This window comes from Cricetulus griseus, chromosome 3, assembly GCF_003668045.3.
Source record: "Cricetulus griseus strain 17A/GY chromosome 3, alternate assembly CriGri-PICRH-1.0, whole genome shotgun sequence".
Classification (NCBI taxonomy): Eukaryota; Metazoa; Chordata; class Mammalia; order Rodentia; family Cricetidae; genus Cricetulus; species Cricetulus griseus.
Window position 1 is genome coordinate 208,482,696 of NC_048596.1, and position 17,707 is coordinate 208,500,402.

The 17,707-nt window shown below is 45.0% G+C and overlaps 2 long non-coding RNA genes across 2 annotated transcripts in view; one reads left to right on the top strand and one right to left on the bottom strand.

The window, feature by feature from the left end:
- The first annotated feature begins 2,393 nt into the window (after positions 1 to 2,393).
- Positions 2,394 to 17,707, top strand: part of LOC118238464 — a 50,922-nt gene continuing 35,608 nt past the window's right edge. The window contains exon 1 of the long non-coding RNA XR_004768892.1: positions 2,394 to 2,463. This is a non-coding gene — a long non-coding RNA (uncharacterized LOC118238464). The remainder of the gene's footprint in view (positions 2,464 to 17,707) is intronic.
- LOC113834634 lies at positions 14,777 to 16,662 on the bottom strand. The gene is made up of 2 exons (XR_003483338.2): positions 16,603 to 16,662; positions 14,777 to 15,342 (listed from the first exon to the last, which is right to left on the bottom strand). It is a non-coding gene; the product is annotated as an uncharacterized LOC113834634 (long non-coding RNA).

Genomic DNA, 17,707 nt, shown 5'->3' on the forward strand with positions numbered 1-17,707 from the left:
AAGTATACTCTTATACTGGGGAACCCCAGAGACAATGTTCATGTGAATGCATTTCATTTCCTTAGCAGGTTATTTAATGAATTGATCTGGGAAGTGGTTATTTGGAGTTGGGAAGGTCTTTAATTCATGTGTGCAGTTCAGTATTTAGTTCATAGTTATGGTTCATACATGTGCTGTATGGCAGGGCAGGGATCAGAGGCAGGGGGATAAAGTGGCCGCTGTCCTAGAGCAGTGGCCCAGCCCATAAGGCTCAATAGAAGGTGGTCATAGTTATAACATGGGAACCTGAGAAAATAGAAGACAGATTTTTATAGTGGTGGGTGAGAACTTGCAAGAAAATGTTTAACAGATAGTCAAATATATATTTATGTATCTGCCTATAGATATTATGTGTAATATATATGTTTATATTTAGCAAACATGTTTATTATGTATTTATACTTAAAGAATCACATAGCAGTTTCGTTATTCGATTCAGGGGTGATTTTCTTTTCTTTTTCTTTTTCTTTTCTTTTTTTTTTTTTTGGTTTTTCGAGACAGGGTTTCCCTGTGTAGCTTTGGAACCTATCCTGGCACTCACTCTGGAGACCAGGCTGGCCTCTAACTCACAGAGATCCACCTGCCTCTGCCTCCTGAGTGCTGGGATTAAAGGCGTGCGCCACCAATGCCTGGCTTCAGGGGTGATTTTCAAGTAGAATTTTAAATCCAAGTTAAGGTATTTCACACCTATTATTGTGGAATAAAGAAGTTGTGGCTTCCAGATCAATCACTCATTGTTGGAGAAGTATTGCATTAGCTATGTTGGGCAGCAAAAAGGGGGGACAGCACTCACCCACAACCATGACAGAAATATCTAATGTGTGGGGCTGTAGATGGTCAGTGCAAGCAACATGTCTTCTGAGAGCACACCCAGTGTGGCCCCCTAGGGCTGTGGGCCATGCTTTTAGCTACATGGAGCACAGAGCCCTTGGCAGCTCATGGGCTCTTGCCTGTGACAGCAGCTGCAGACTCTCTGGCTGGCTGCTGAAGTCCCCATGGTCAGGTGATGAAGACTGAGCAACAGGTGTGGACAGTATGCTCTGTGAATGCCACCCACAAGCCTGTGGACCTGCCATCAGACCCCATTGTTCCTGGATGCCTCCCAAGAATCCTTAGGCCACTCTGCTCTAGCAGAGCCAGGCCCTGTTCAGCTGCCATGTGGATCCTGGGTCATCTCACAAATATGCCTGGAACTATTTGTAGCTTTTCAGTTTCCTCATTGTTTGGAATATTTTATTTATGTTTAAAATTTATTTTTGTGTGTATATACACATTTGTGTGGTGGTCATAGGACCACCTGGGGAATTGTCCTCAGGAACACTCTCCAATTCCTTTGAGATTGCCCTGGAGCTTCTTGAATGGATTAGACTGCCTGGTCAGTGAGCCCCAGGGGTCCTCTGGCTTTCACTCCCTCAGACTGGGAATACAAACATGATTACGCCTAACTTCATACATGGGTTCTGGGCATCAGACTCAGGTGCTCATGATGGCCCAGCAAGCACTTTACTGACCAAACTACTGCCTCAGTCTCCGCCATTAGGAATATTCTTTCTACAATGTTTGGTGGCGAGACACAATGTTCTAGATACCATTAGCAAGTAAGCTGGTGTCTGAGCCAGATGTACAAGGAGACTCTCTTTAAACTACCATCCTGCTTATAAGCAAAAGGTTTTTGAAAGGTGGCTGCATCCATGTGAGGCTGAAGACCTTTACACAGGGTACAGGTAAGTGAATCATAGGTTCAGAGAGCATGAAACACCTGGCACGGTAAGGATTGGCACCCAAAGATCCAGTCTAAATTCAGCGTGACTCAAGAGGTTGGCAATAGGCAGTAAATGACACGAGGTGCAAGAGTGAGTGGCTACTTCCACATCTCCCCTCAGCTCTTAGACTTGGTTATTCTGGTCATGCTCTGTAACAATACTCTGTGTTGGGCTGTTGGTTCAGTATAGCCACATTTGCTAGCACAGTGTCTGACTTAAGGTGTTGCTACATCCCAGAGACAGCATTAACTCTGCAGAATGTCATCTCCCCACAGGTACTGCTAGCTACAGCTTCATGAGGTCACTCCATCGCAGTACCGAACCATCTGCTTCTGGATATCCTGGTATGTGGAAGGCAAATGGACTTCACTTTCTGTACCTTATGATGAATGGTTCAGGTGATGGTAATGGTGTGGGAAGACAGCTAGGAGCCGGGGAAGCAAAACCATAGAATACAAATCCATTTAGAATAAGACAGATCTTTGCCCTATTAACCCGCCACCAGGTGGCCCACTGATCAGTGTAGGAATCATGCCTCACGTGGAGCTCAGCACTGCCCTCTGCTGTTAGCTGTGTGTGGTTGACCCAACAGTGTCTCAAAGGTTGGAAGGACAGCTGCTGCTGCTTACATCGTTGTGGTTAAGGTTGGGCACACCCTCAGGTAGGTGTATACATGGGTACCATATATCCTTATGGTCTGCACCTGTTCATTATAGTCTCTGTGCGTGGCCACCCACCCAGTCCCCCCTTGTCACCAGTCTTCCTGTATTGTTGAAGTTCTTAGTTTTTGTTTATCAATCAATGTGGATTTGCACTTCAGACCTTTCTTCTGTTTGCAGATAAGGTGCACAAAGTGGTGCCCACGGGGGGGGGGGGATAGCCCATCACACTGGTCCTCTACTTCCAGTGGATGCTGTGTAATCTAGGCTTGCTGGTTTGTTTTTCCTCCCTTAATTAGTCAAAGGAAATTATCCGTGGAGTCAGGCACATGTTCTGTGGGAGAGGCAGCTAGGCAGGGGGCACAGAGCCCACAGGCACAGAGTGAATGCTGGTTTCTTCAGGGTTCACCAGAGAATAGGACACACATACATGGCTTTAAGGGTTTGGCTCTTGTGATGGTGAAGGGTTTGCTGAGACCAAACTCTGATGGATGGGGAAGGTTGGCAGGCTGGGACTCCAGGAAGAGCTGCAGTTCGAATCCAAAAGCAGTCTGCTGGTGAATTCTTGTTTGGTGGCCACCATTTGTTCTTTTCAAGCCTTCATGAAATCCCATGAGGCTCAGCCATACGGGGGAGGGCAGTCTTCTTTTCTCAGCTGACCTGTTTAAGTGTGACTCTCTTCTGATTCCCCGGATTCTGCCTCTAGGATATGAGTTGACAAGCTGTCTAGACACTATTGCCCACACAAATTGACACAAAAAATTAACCAACATACTATCTATGGAGTTCTCTTGTGTTTGGTTTTGTAGATGAGATAACATACAGCTCATCATGGGTGGGACTGCTCCCATACTCATTTGGTGCCCTCTGATGGGAGAATCCAGTGGTTTTCAGAGCCAAGGGGCAAGCCATAGGCTGCTTTCCTATTGGAGAATAGCTGTCAGCAACTGAAGCTTTACTGCAGACTCAGGGGATCTCCATGAAATTCCCCGAGAGTTCTCTGCAGACAGCGTTTCATACAGGCTACATTGAAATGTCTCTTTTACTGCCCTCACCACAGCCTGAGGATTTCTGGAAGTGGTGCCTCTGGAACTGGCAGCTTCGCTGGGTTAGAGCAGTGTATACCAAAGTGTGGGAAACATTGTCTCTAACAGCCACAGTGTACCAAAAATTGTCTCTTTCTCTGTAGTTGGAATGTAAGATGTCAGTTCTTTCACTGATTCCTGGTATCTTTTGACTCCCGAGTCCTTAGAAACCTCACGATATAGAGTGACCCCAAACTTTCACAAAATTTATCTCCCGCACTCGAAAATGCAACTGTATTACTACGGCATGTAGAATGTGTGCTTCATCCTGATCATCAGTACCAGCTAGTACTTCTATGATGAAATACTTCTAAGTGTCTGTCAAGATGTTCAAGCCTCTGAAGACTGTATGACAGAGGGCAAGAGAAGATGTAGCCCTGTGGGAAGCCTCAGGTGGATGTAACTGTTGTTCCTACCATTGGAAGGTAAATTGTGATGTTTTGAAAGAAAATGGCTCTCAAAGGAAGTGGCACTATTAGAGGGTGTGGCATTGTTGGAGAAGGTGTGGCCTTCTTGGAAGAAATTTGTCACTGAGGGGGTGGGTTTTGAGTTCTCATATATGCTCAAGCCACTCCCAGTGTCTCAGATCACTTCCTGTTGCCTGCAGGATCAAGATGTAGTTCCTTCTCTACTCTCAACTCCTTCTCCAGCACCATTCCTGCCTGTAAGTCACCATAACCTGCCATGAGGATAATGGACTAAACCTCTGAAACTGCAAGCCACCCAATTACATGTTTTCCTTTATAAGAGTTGTTTTGGTCATGGTGTCTCTTCACAGCAATTGAAACCCTAAGATAGCAGCTATTTTTACTGCTTAGAATTAGGAAACTGAAAGAGTTTCATAGCATGAGATCTACATACCAGGTACTGGGTGAGTTTTGGTTTGCCTTACTAAAGGGTCCCAACAACATGTTGCAGAATTCTGTGTGACCCTACAGGCATGCTCTAAGTCCATCAGACTTCTAATGGCTTAAAAAATCTCCAATTCCCCCATGGTTCTGGCGGTACTTCTGACCTACTGTTTTGGCAGTGGGGAGGAGACAGTTTTGGTTGGGGCTCGCCTTTGCTCCACCCCCGAGGCAAGACAAGGGGTTTGGGTTTTGGGGTTTGAACAGTAAGTTTTACATATTCACTGTGAACTTGCCTACCTGACCTGGAATTTTTCTGCCTACATATCTCAGGAAGAGCCTCAATAGTTTCTATATCTGTTTCAATCCTGGGGAACTCATGTTAGCTCTGTCCCTACAAGCTGGACAGCACGGTTACTTCCCAGTCTTGCAGTCCATTGGGGAAACTGTATTTCACTGGCCTCTACTCTTCTGGGATCCCATGTAGCTTTTCCCAGGGCTTACAGCCAACAGCTGGGAAGAGCTTTCCCAGGGCGCCGGTGAGCGCCATATTGATGACAGTGTTACGGGCTTGGGCTTGGGCCTTCAGGGGACTGTGTTTGAAGAGTAGCTTAACATGCTGCATAGAACACATCTCTTCCAACATCCCCACTTTCCCGAGACTTCAGTTTCCTTTCCTTCAGAATTCTAGAATATTCCTTATTAATTGCCAGCCACAGTTGAGTTCAGGCTAACATTAGCCAACAACACTATGATGCCTCCCAGGTGCTCATGCCAGCACAGCAAACCCCAGAGCTCAAGTGAGTCCTCCTATATCATTAAATCCTCCCTGATCGAGTTTCATGTTTCACCCTCCCTTCCCTGTCAGCTCTGCAGTCTCCTGCTGATTTCCTTCCCGGCCTTTTGATGTATAATTTCTTTCCTCCCCCACTTTTCTTCTCTGTCTTGCTTATACTGAAATAAAACTGTCATCATGAGTCTGGGACAAAGAGAAATATGGAAGTGGGTCCTGAAGTGACTTGATAGCCATTCTGGGGCTGCTTACATGTCCCTTGTCCCAACCTATGAACAAGGGTCACCACTTTTGCAGCCAGTGGTAAGCATAAGAAATCTAGTGGGGTGGACATTATTTTTAATGGTTCTGCTTGGCTGTGATTGCTTGAGCCAGTTCCTGGGCTTGCCCCTGACCTGTAGAAGATAAGGAGCTCCCTAACAGTCGCTACCAAGGACTTTGCCTTCCCACTCCTGTTCTGAGTTGGCCATTCAGGAACCTCAGTCTGTCCCTTTTCTGTGTAAGGTTTTAGGGCTGTCAAGAAAGCCATTTTGGTATTTCACATGGTAATTCATGCCAGTAATCCCAGCACCTGGGAGGCTGAGGCAGAAGGACTGTGTGGTTAAGGCTGATGGGGATACCATAAGGAGTTTGGGGCCAGCTGGGCTGATATAGGGAGACTGTTGGCTAATTTGATAGTCAGCCTAATGGGGCATGCAAATTAGAGATGGAGGCTGGCGTCATCAGCATGTGAGTGGTACTTATGAGAGAAGCTAGGCTACTGAGAGCTTAGGGGAAGCATAGACCTACTGCCCTTTTGTACTCAACACATGCTCTCCATGCTCTAGTCCTCCCCCATCCCCCGAGTGTGTCTGTCTGTGTGTCTGTCTGTGTGTCTGTGTGTCTATCTGTCTGTCTCTCACCATTACTAGCATATACGTAAAGCCTTTTGTCTTGGTGTTGGCTCCTCATGCTTAGGGCAGGTTCTTCTTTTCCGCTTGTCAACCCCCAGCCTCTTAGGGCTCAGTTATCATCTTGAGGAGATGCTCCTCTGGAGCCTTCCCATGCCTCGTCTGAGCACCACAGCAGAGTCCCAGCACTGCTCACAGTATGTCCCTGCCTCCTCTACACTCCAGGGCAGGAACAGAAAGAAGCCCACACTGCTCTCCAGTGCCATGACTCAACACTGCTCACACTACCCGAATGCTGTTCTCACTCTCTTCCCTGTACTTCTCTGTAAGCATCTGAGTAGGTAGGTGGAATGTAGAACAGATGCACACTGTCTGGAATGCTACAGGAAACAGTTTGGGCTTGATCTTGCAGACCATGAGGAACCACGTAATGTTCCAGAACACAAGGGTGACATATGTGACACAGCAGTCATGAGGCTGCAGAGCTCTTTCCTGTTTTTGTTGCTTAACCAATTTCAACTTTTGAGGCAGGACAATCTCACCCCAGTCTACTGATCTTGTAGCTGGGACATCACTGTGGCAGGTGCTGACTTCATGGTACTAACCCCACTCACACAAGAGGGGCTTTCTCCTGGGGCAGGAGAGGCCGTAGTGTTGGCAGGCCTGGGTTTCAGGGGAAAACCAGTGTTTAGTTCCTATGACAGACCTAGGGAACTTCCAGTGGCACCTCATCCTGGAACCCTCTGGAGCTGCCCATTCATAGTGGATGGAGTGCAGCTCCTGGTCTCGAAGACATGCAAACTGGTACCCAGTGAGACATTTGGAGGAAATGAGAATAATTTGAATAAATACCAGGCAACTAAAAAAAAATGAGCTGTGAAATTTATCCCTGGAAGAAGGGATGCATCATCTTTAGGCTGTTTGAACAAGCACATGGTATCTGAAGTACATTTATAATAATGTTCTCCACAGAAGAGTGTATGTGAAGACAGCGGAGAGCCAGTGGTGCTGATCTGTAGTGCGAGGCAGATGGACTGTTGTTGGCTTAGTTTTCTCTGTGTGTGAAAAATTTCAAAATACAGAGTAAGGTGCACAACAGGGTGATTATGGCTTCCTATTTCCCCAAGGAGGTGGGAGCGACTGGGAGCATTCTACAGCTTGACAGCTGTCAGAAACAGGTTTCTAGGCTGAGTAAAATGACAGAGTCTGGCAAGAGGCAGATTCGTGGGCACCACTGTCACTTGCTTGCACCGGGGTGTGGTGCAGGCCACATACCTAACTGACTCTCTAGAGGAGAACCACAAGCGTGGTAAAGTATCCACCTAGCTGAAGGACAAGAACGGAGCGTTTGTTCTGTCTCCTGGTAGCCAGCTGCATAGCCTTGAGCAACTTGCCTGACTTCCCCAAGTGCTCACAGCATCACCTGTATGGTGGTGACGCTATGTAAAGCCATCTCCTGCTTAGTTTGTTTCTTTTTGTCTCCTGATCCCCATACAGTGCTGCAGAAACCAGTGAGAGACAGTGGCCTCACTGTTGATAGTCACACTGAGATGGGTGTGACTCAGTGAGACACTGAGTCGTCTCCTTACAGAGGACACACACCTGCCCTTGGGTATTAGTTTCCATTTGCTGCTGTTACAATTTATTACAAATTTTGGGGCTCCAAACAAAACTGATTTGTCATTTTGTAGCTCAAGGGACCAGAAATCCTGAAAAGAAGGTGTTGACAGAGCTGTGTTCTGTTGGTGCCTCCTCTCCTCTAGCTTTTGATTCATCTGACTGTAACTAAGCGAAACTGTGTGACTCCACCATCTCCCAATCTCTTGTTCCCTCATGGTGACCTTGACTCAAAGAACCACTGGGGTCTTCAGGGTGCCTCTCGACAGTTACACTCTTCCACTCCATCTATCGAGACAGAGAATCTTTTGAACTTCATCCAAACTGTGGCGCGAACTTGGAATGTGACACTGGCCTAAATTTAATACCAAGAAAACAAGACTCCCAAGTGTTTCCGCCAGGGTGGTGTGGCCCTGTTGTTGGACACCACAGGTTGGAGACAGCATAGGAGTGCTGTGGCCTGTGTGACCTAGATTCCTCTGTGTGGTGCTTATTGTTAACTTCCAACTTGACACCTCCTAAAGTCACCTGGGAAGAGAGTCTTAATGAGGCATTATCTAGACTAGTTTGGCCTGTGTGCACATCTGTGGGGGACTGTTTTGATCACTTTAATTCACATGGATGGGAAGACTGAGGCTGAAAGTGGGCAGCATAATTCCGGGGCTTTGGGCTCTGGACTGTATAAGAGTAGAGAAAGCAGAGAAAGTGAGCCGGAAGGAAGCCAGATGGCAAGTAGGCAGGCAGGTTAGACATCCAGGAAGGGTAGGCAGACTGGCTAGGTAGGATAGGTAGCCAGGCAGGCTAGGCAAGCTAGGTAGGATAGGCAGAAAGGCTAGGCAGGCAGGGCAGTCAGGGCAGGGCAGGGCAGGCAGGTTAGGCAAATTCATTTCTCTCTGCTGTTGTCTGTGGATGTGATTTTACCATAATTATGGACTGTCACCTGGAACTGTGAGCCAAATAGCACCCCTACCCATATCACATTTGTTGTAATACTTGTCCCACTAACAAATGAAACTAGAACAGTTTGGTCTGTGGAAGAGAGAAAACATGGTGGATAATTGCAGGCTCAAGGACTAACGTTCAGAACAGACCACACAGGCAACTCTGTAGACTTAGGGTCAAAACAGGGATGGGTGAGAGAGTTCTTAAACTGCAGGAGTGACCCCATATTGAATGTGGTGTTGTGAAGAATAAAAGGTTTCTGAACACACAATAGGAAATGAATTCAAAATCAGACATATCTAGAACCCGAGGTGTTTTCTGGTGGCAGACTTTACCACAGCCTCAACTCTGAGCACAAGACACCGCACACTTTGTATGGTGCATGTAATGACCATGCCGGAGATTTAATTCTTTTTCTTTTCTTTTTTTTTTAAATTTTGTTTATTTATTTTATGTATGGGTGTTGTATCTGCATATACATCTGCTTGCCAGAAGAGGGCATCAGATCTCACTGTAGATGGTTGTGAGGCACCCTGTGGTTGCTGGGAATTGAACTCAAAACTTTTGGAAGAGCAGCCAATGCTCTTAACTGCTGAGCCATCTCTCCAGCTTCTAAGATTTAATTCTTTATATTTAAAAAAATGTAAAGCACATCCATCTTTTTAGTATGCTTTTGGGTTGATTTAATAACTGGTAAAATTAAATGTATACAAGAGAATTATTTTAAAATAAAATTCTGTATTGTTTATATTAGTAAGTGCTTGATTTGCATACCTATTATGTAGACACACCCAGCTAGGGTTGTGTAAATGTTTCTTAGGAGGAAGAGGGTTGTGAGTGGAAAACATTTAGGAAGGAAGCCCTGGTGTAGAGTGTAGTCAGTCCAGTTCTGGAGATGTCCCACTGCCCACAATACTCCAGGACATGAGTGTGCCTTTCTTCCCTAGAAATAGAAGCAATGTTTGCCCGTTGCATGTTTTGAATATGAACTGTTCCCACAGGCTCATGTGTTGAACACTTGCTTCCCAGCTGGTGGCACTATTTTAGGAGGTGATGGAAACTTTAGGAGGTAGGGTCCAACTGGAAGAAGCAGTGTGTGTTTAAGTTATACCTTGTCCTCTGTCTCTCCCCCGCTCTCTTCTTCCTTTTTGCCATGAGATGAGACTCTCCTCATGCCACTTGCTGGCTCTGTCCAAGTGCCGGGGCAAGCAACCATGGACTTCACCTTTAAGTGATTTCTGTTGGGTATTTAATCATGGAGAAGACTGTAACAAATACACTCATATAGATGACTGTAAGGAACCATCATGAAATCCTCATAATTCAGACAAATTTGAATATAGTATGTTTTAGTCCAAGTTCTTCACACATTTTTTATGCTTTAGATCACACTCTGTGTAATTTTATATTGTGCTTTTTTGCTAGTCTTTTCATCATTATGTTTTCCCAAGTCATTAAAAATCTTTGTAAACATTTTTTTTTTTTTTTACTGGCTGTATGATGATTCACTTCAAGAATATACCACCACTTATTTCATTAGTACATTCATTATGGGACAATTACGTAATATTTTCTAATCTTTTTTGTCATTTTGCACACTGCTTCAGCCAGAGTCTTGGTGCGTAAAATTTTGTAAAGACACCCTGTACCTCATGCGTGATGCAGAAAGCAAAAGATTAAAACTCAAGAGTGAAACAAAAAGTAAGAGTTCAAATGAATTTTTCAAAGAATCTTTTTAAAGAAAGATGTGTGTGTGTGTGTGTGTGTGTGTGTGTGTGTGTGTGTGTGTGTGCATGTTTCTGAGGAGACTGAAGGAGAGCACTGGATTTGCAGTAGGTTGTAAGCCACCTTGATATGGGTTCTGGGAACTGACCTGGAACTATCCTCTGGAAGGGTAGCAAGTGCCCTTTTTGCCAGTCTCCGAATCTTTTTAAACACACACACACACACACACACACACACACACACACACACACACACACTTATTGTTTGACAATTTCATACATATGTATAATGTATTTTGATTACATGTACATGTACATGTACATGTACATATACATATACATATACATATACATATACATATACATATATATATATATATATATATTATATATATATATATACACTACCCAGTTTCCTCTCCAACTCTTCTCAGGCCCTCTACCATCCTTTTAGCTTCATGTTTTTCTTGTTGTTGTTGTTAATGATCCATTGAGCCCTTACACACATGCATGTACACTTACCTGAAGAGAAAAGACTCTCCTCATCTAAGAAGCCATCAATTGCTAATAGTTCTTTAGCTAGGATAGGAAAAAAAAACCTCTTAAATTAGTATTTTGTATGAATATCTTTTTAGGTTTATTTTTATTTAAATGTATGTATGTGTGTTTGTCTGCCACATGCCTGTAGATTCTCATGGAAGTCAGTAGAGGGAGTCAGCTGTCCTGGAGCTGAGTTCTATGGGTGTTGAGAGCCAAACTCAGGTCCACTTCCATCATCTGTGGACAGCACCTCCCACAGCCTGTAGAGCTGTGTTGGGGTCTGGATTTCTGCATTTGGACTTCTCTGGAGTCCCAGTGTGAGGAGGCTGTGTACCCTAAAAGCATGGGGACATTAATGCTTTGAGGTCACTCTGACCCAAAGGACATGGAAACCAGCCTGTTCTCCTTCCTGTGCTGGGTTGGAGCTTCAGCAGTGCATTTTGTGAGATGCCAAACAAATACTTCAATGGTGCCCCAGCTCAATGACGTAGGTGCTCAGACTTTCCCAGGCGCCAGTCAGGCCTCAGCTTAAAGGACACATCAAGAGGAGGCCCTTGTGGCGGGCTGAATATGAAATGCCCCTCATGAGTCCTTTTGAATGCTTGGGTCCTAGTCATTGGCACTGTTTTAGAAGGCTGTGGAAGCTCTAGGAGGGGGGAATGAATCGTTGGGACTGTGTCCCTCAAACTATGAGACCAGCCAAAACCTTTCTCCATTAAGTTGCTTTATGTCAAGTATTTGGTCCCAGCAACAAGGAAAGTAACCAACACATACCTAAACACATGACTATGCTTGGGATGAAGTTTGGACCGTAGTAACAAATAGTTCTAAAACATTCTCCTTGTAAAGATTATTTCCTTTATTTTCGATAACAATATAATTACATCATTTCCCTCTTCTATTTCCTCCCTCCCCCCTATATAACCCTCCTTTCTCTCTTTCAAATTCATGGCCTCTTTTTTTTTTCATTCATCCCATTTATGTATATTATATATACATATATATTCTTAAATACGTAAAAGCACCCTGCTCAGTCTGTATAATGTTAGTTGTATGTATGTTTTCAGGATTGATCATTTGGTACTGTGTAACCAATTGGTGCGCTCTTCCCTGGGGAAGACTACTTGTCATAGTCTCATCATTCCTTAATTGTCTACAGTTCTTTGTGTTGGGTTGAGGCTTCATGGGCTTTCTCTTTTCTATTGGCATCATCCTTATTCAGCTCATGTTTAGGCAGTCATATTGATGAAACTTTATGGGTGTAGCTTCTGACATTCCTGGGAGACACAGCCTCACAGCAAACTTCATGACCTGGCTCTTAGAATCTTTCTATTCCCTCTTCTAAAATAATCCCTGACTCTACAGTACATGTTTGAAGAACAATTTAGAGTAAGTATTGGAGAAAGCAGGATTGTTCAGTTTTCTTCAGTGGAAGGAAATGAATGATGTCTGGTCACCTGGAATGCCAGAGTGAGAGTGGTCAAGCAACCTGGTGACCCTGTGCTATTCCATTAGGAGACAGCCTCCACCTGAATCCCCCAATATCCTGAGCTTTGTCTCTCAGCAAATAGAATCCATCCTTGTGAAAGAGGGCCCATGCACTCTGCATGCCCTGCCAATAGAATCCATCCTTATGTTATCACAGATCCTTGTTCTAGGCCCTAGCCCTGGGCTGTTTGCCAGCTGATAGACTTCATTGCATGTCACAGCTGCTTTGCTACTTTGCTAGGGAGTTTCTATGTAGCTCTGCCCAAAGCTTTGCTGTAATAATTGTCACGTGGAAACCTTTTCACAAAGTTGTACTGTGCTTAAATGTGTGAGAAGAATAAACCATGAGGTCAGACTCTGGAAGTTTTGATCCAGTGCCTGCAAAGATGGTACTGACTTGAGTTTCATTTTTCACCTTGCATGGATTGACTCCCCATCGACTGTGAGGCTTTTGGGGTTTCTGGAAGGTGCAGGAGTCTAAAGTACCCTGCACCTTACAAAATTCTCCCTTTAGTCCTCCACTCCCAGCTCATTTCTATGCTGGGAGCTCAGGGATTCAAAATCCTGTGTGCTTTGAAATTATGCAACTGCTTTAGGGTCTCCTGTGTAGTATAGTGCTTACTACACCACACGATGAAATGGTCATTTTAACATTCTGTTGCTATAGAAGTCATCCCAGCTACTGTGCCAACTGGGTGTGAGGAAGCCAATCCCAGAAGGGGGAGGTGTTATTACCCCCAACTCCACAGCTGAAGACACCAGGGCTTGGAGATATGAAGTAACTTGTTCCTGGACCAACAAAGGAGAGTCAGAGTTACAGCTTTGTAGACCAGCTGCTCTGGCTGCTTGTGCTCCTATCTTAGAGAAAGCTGGAACCTATTTGTTTCAGTTGTGCCCAAATATTTTGGAAATGATTTGTGTATCTTTGTTTTTCCTGCATGACTGTTCACTTCATGTCCACCAGCTTGATCCTGTGTCTGTTATATAACTAGGCAACACTCAGTTCCATGTGTGATGGCTCCTAGAATGGAGATGGGTATGGTATCAAGGAATTAGGGGAGGGAAGGGAAGGGAAGAAATAAGAGACATCGTATGAGAAAGACGTGGGGCTGGGAGAACGGGAGCTATGCAGTTTGTCTTCCTGAAGTAAAGGCTATGTGGGGCCCAGGAGAAAATAGCTGGAAGAGGGGTTTGGATCAGAATGGAAAATGTGCTGGCTAGTTTTATGTCATCTTGACACAAGCTAGAGTCATCAGAGGAGGGAGCCTCAATTAAGAAATGACTCCTTAAGATTGGCCTGTAGGCAGGCCTGTTGGACATTTTTTTAGTGATTGATGAGAAAGAGACCAGCCCATTGTGGACTGGTGGTCTTGGGTTCTACAAGAAAGCAGGCCAAGCAAGCCATGAGGAGCAAGCCAGCAAGCAGCACTCCTTCATGAGCTCTGCACCAGCTCCTGCCTCCAGGATTCTGCCGTGTTTGAGTTCCTGTCCTGACTTCCTTTAGTGATGAACAGTGGTGTGGAAGTATAAGCCAAATAAACCCCTTCCTCCCCATTGTGTTTTTCCTTTTGGTCACGGTATTTTGTCCCAGCAATAGAAACTAAGACAGGAGAGGGACTTTGAGAGGCCCATATCTTCCAAGAACCACCAGAGGGTGGAGTCCAAGTCCCTACGGATGTGTCCTAGTTTTCTGTAATAATCAAGACAGCCAACATTTCAGCACAGTGGGGGAGGGCTCATGGAGTTATACCCCTAGAGGAGGAGTGTTCTGTAGTTGATTGCTGTTGGAGGAGGGAGAGTTAGGCTTATCACAGTTTCCTTTGGATGCAGGACAGACAGGCTACCTATACTCCAGTGGCTGGCCCTGCACCCAGTGGACTCGCTGGGTTTAAAAAATGAACACATGAAGTTTGGAGGGGAAATTGGTGGGGGGGTGTGGGAGCAATTGGAGCAATGGAACTCAAGATATGAATCCCCGAGTGGAATCAAGAAAGGACAGTGAGGGTAAGCCACTATTTGCAGAGTTTATTACCTCTTGGAGCGAGGTCCCTGAATGGACTCTGTCCTTAATTTTACCTTAAAAAAGGAAAAACTGTTCAGAGGTGACACTAAATTCTCAAGGAGGGATTTTTCTCCCTCCTTAGGAAAATATCTTGAATAAGCTCTTTGGGCTACAAAATGAGACTATGAAAGGCATGGTTTTGGCAGAGAACCAAGCAATAAAAGAGCCCTTTAAACTCCAGTGCATGAGAAAATGAAATAAAAAAAAAATCTTATCTCAGCTTGGGAAAAAGAGGAGAGCAGACAGTGAGATGGCAAAAACTGTTTACCTTCAGACCTAGTCCCCTGAGCTACCCCCAAGAGGCCCAGCCAATGCAGGACACGTGGTTGAGGCAAGAGATTTATTCAGAAGTGAATAAGATAGAGAAGATGGTATGTGAGTCTTGATAGATCTCCTCAGGGCAGGAGACAAGCTTCTTCTGTCTTGAGGAGAAAATGATTGATGACGCAGGAGGCTGGTGACCTGTTGACTTGCAAAGTGGGGATCCAGGTTAGGGACATTTCAGGCCAACCAATCTTGCTGTTAGTGTAGATAGCGGAAGAGAGTCGAGTGTTCAGGGTGCCAGGTGTGCCTTCTAGCCAGGAGTAACCAAGAATATGGGGTCCTTGTGGAGCTGCAGCCCTTCAGGGTCTTCTGCAGACAAGGCACTGTAGGGAACATTCCCTTTCTCACAGAAATGGGAGCATCTGTGAGGTGGCCTCTGGGAAAGAAAAGAGGCAAAGAGTGAGGAGAGGTGCAAGCCTGGGTATGGGCTCCTGGGAGTCAGGCAAGGCTTTGTATGCCAGTGTTTTCACTGAGCAGGGCTCCGTGTCCGAAAGGCGTTTTAGGGTCCATCTGGCCTATGTTGACTATTCCCACGCAGGCTTCTGAAGTCTTCTGGTATTTAATCCTCCTGTGCACAGAGCCAACCGAGTTATTTGCTAGCAATTGTAAAGAGCATAGAATAAGACTTACAAAGACAGTTATTAAAGTAACCCAGGATAAAGGCAAAAAAGTGTTAATTCTACCTGGCTTAACACCAACACAATTTTTTCTGGCATCTTTGTGCCGTTGAAAGTGGGCAGGCACTCAGCTATTACAAAGCAGAGTGGCATTTAGTTACCCAGAGTGGGCAACAGCTGCTATTGTGTCCGGGGAGGGCTCATTGTCAGCCTTTCCTGGGAGGGCCTGAATCAGGGGCTACCGGGCTTTCCCAGAGGGCAGGGCAGGGCCTTCCATGGAGGATGACAGTGTTGAACTTGTACTTTCCAACTTCTCTTTAGTGACTTTAGGTTCAGTGACAGACTGATAGTCTTCAGAGAAACTATATTTGGCCTGGCTACCTCTTGAGCTGGATCTTTTCTGTTTTGTTTTGTTACTTTTTTTTTTTTTTCCCCGTGGTTTAAGATGGCTACTTCAGAGGAAGAATGGATTTATTTCCGTTTACAGGACACAACACTGAGGAAAGTCAGGGCAGGAACTCAAGCTGGAACTTGAAACTGAAACCATAAGGGAATGCTGCCTTGCTGGCAGGGTCAACAACTCTCTTATACAGCCCAGGCCCACCTGTTCAAAAGATGTATCCCCATACCCCCACTGGAATCCTATATCAATTATTAGCTGAGCTTGCCTGTACAGATTAACAGCTGAGACAGTCCCTCGCAGACATGCCCTCTGCCAATCTAATCTAGGCAACCCATCAATTGAGTTTTCCTTCTAGTCTGTGTCAAGTTGACAGTTAAAGCTAAGCATGATACCTGATATCCAGCCAACAAGAAGGAGAAAGGAGGAAGAAAGGGCTCACTCCTTTCTTTAGTAGCAGCTTAAAAATCTGAGCCACCAAGAACTGGCCTTGAATCTCAGGGGCTTGGAAGGAAAGGCTGAGGCATAGGAAGTGTTCCTGCTGCCTCATGAGGTACAGGGCTTCTGACGGTGCTTCTTGCAGATTTTAGGATTAGCACTTGCAAAAACAGTGGCGTACAACAAGGTTGCTTGTGTGCAGTCTTGATGGTAACAGGAAAACATTTCATCCTAAATGAGCCACACCCTTCTGTCCTCTGTAAAAGGAGTTTTTAATTGGTCTATTTATTATTTAATAAAACCCAGAGTCAGATATAGAGGAAAATGCTGAGAGATCAGAGAGAAGAAGGAGCAAGCCATAGCCACACTTTACCTCCTTGGCTTCTCAGCAGATAAGAGAGTGAGTTCCTGTTTCTTCCTGCTTACATCCTGTCTCTACCCGGCCCTCTCACTTCCTGTCTATGCCCAGCCCTCTTACTTCCTGTCTGGCTGTACAGACCTCCAGACCTCTATGGTTGGCTAGTGGCAAGCTCCATCCTCTGATCTTATTTGTACAAGCAAGATATCAGCACATATCCCCCTTTTTGTCTAAAATAAAATATAGTCCTCTTTTAATTTGAGAATTTCATACATGCATGCACGTGTTTCGATCATATTCTCCCTTCCACAACTCCTCATGGATCCACTCCCTATTCTCCTGCTTCCCAACTTTGTGTACACTTTGTGTCCTTTCTTTTCTCAATGCCCCATTGAGTCTGACTTGGACTCCAATATACTCATGTGTGTGGGACCATCTACTGGAGCATGGTCAACCTGCCAGGAGCCACAGTTTTACCGGTCTGCCTCTCCCTCTCCCAGAGGATATCATCTGTCAAAAGCTCCCCAGTTACGGAAGCTTCTCCCTTCATATTGGAATGTTAACAGGCTTTTTCTTGTGCAGACAGCCATAGCTGCTGTGAACTCATGAGTATAGCAGTTTTGTTATATCCAGAAAACTCTTGTTTTCCCTGACCTCTGACTGTTATACCATTTCTTCCTCCTCTTCTTTGATGGTCTCTTGAGTCCTGGGGAGTGTAATAGAGATGCCTGGTTGAATTCTACTGGTGCTTATTCTCTGCACTTTGAGCAGTTGTGAGTTCATGTGTTAGCTATCATCCACTGCATAAACTTTTCAGATGAGGTCTGACAGCTGCACTAATCTACTGATAGAGAGATGCAAATTTAGAGGATAGTTTGCTAATATGTCTGTTTAGCAAAGTAATAGTAGTAGATTCATCCCTAGGGCCTATGAGCTCCCCAGAATTGCAGCATCATTCATGCCTTCCCTCCGTGGAGCTGGCCTTAATTCTAATCAAGAAATGGTTGGTTATCTCATAATGTTTGTGCCACTGTTGCACCCACAGGTACATCTTGCCATGTTATTCATTACTGTAGCTCACTCACCCAGTTCACACTGTTGATAACTTTCTTCCCAGCAG